Here is a 1,101-nt window from a genome sequence, read left to right as displayed (position 1 = left end):
CTTACGTTGCTCTGCTATCACTTGGACACATGACATGTGGTACATAGTGCATTTGTTCAAGGAACGTCGATTTGATAGAGAGAGCGAGCTAATATACGACTCATACATTTGATCCACTATAAACAAAACCTTTGTGGAGGCCGTTCGGCAAAAAGGCTGAACACTCCATACGCCGTCGTCTTTGACAGAAAAGTCCACCATATATATGTATATATATATATAGGAAAATGTGTTGTTGAAAATGCACTTAAATTTCAAAGGCTCGTAAATGTTTAAAATTAGAAAAAACATCGTTAAAAGTTTCAATGTTGACAAATTAAGATGTTTCAATGTTGATAAATTATCATGTTCAAAACAGAAGGTGTATATATATATGTATATATATATATATATATATATATATATATATATATATATATATATATATATATATATATATATATATATATATATATATATAGGGAGAATTCACAAAAAACAACAGACGAAGACAGGTGGTGTAAACAACAAATGGATGTATTAGTTTAACGCTCGGGAATAGAGAAAGTCTTTGACATTTCGAGCCTACGCTCTTCAACTGAAAGGAACACAGAAAGAAATAAGGAGAGATAACAAAGAAGTGGTGAACCCAAGACGAGAAGCTGCGTATGTGTGAGAGAATGCTGGTGATCTTAACGTATGTATGTGTGTATGTAGGTGTGAAGGTGTGAAAATGTGGGTAAGGGAATTATATATATATATATATATATATATATATATATATATATATATAAGTGTGATTGAAGAAAACGATCATGGGTGGAGTGTACACTTCTACAATTAAGTCGATATTCTCCGCAGCAAAATGACCTACGCAATAAAATACCTAACAACGGGGTCGGCCATCGACCCTTTAATCCAGTTCCCTTCTGTTTGTTTTTATAGGCAGATCCAGCGTCCATCGGTGGTTTGCCAGGGTTGTCGTGACTTCACTGTTACTCGGTTTTGCTAGAGCAACGTAAAATGAAGTGTTTTGCTCAAGAACACAACGTACCGGACGGTCGAGCTGTCGAAATCACAATCTTACTGGCACTTCGTCGCTTACGATGATGAGGGTTGCTA

This window comes from Octopus bimaculoides, chromosome 11 (assembly GCF_046866305.1).
Source record: "Octopus bimaculoides isolate indiv1 chromosome 11, ASM4686630v1, whole genome shotgun sequence".
Lineage (NCBI taxonomy): Eukaryota > Metazoa > Mollusca > Cephalopoda > Octopoda > Octopodidae > Octopus > Octopus bimaculoides.
This window is presented reverse-complemented; position numbering follows the sequence as displayed.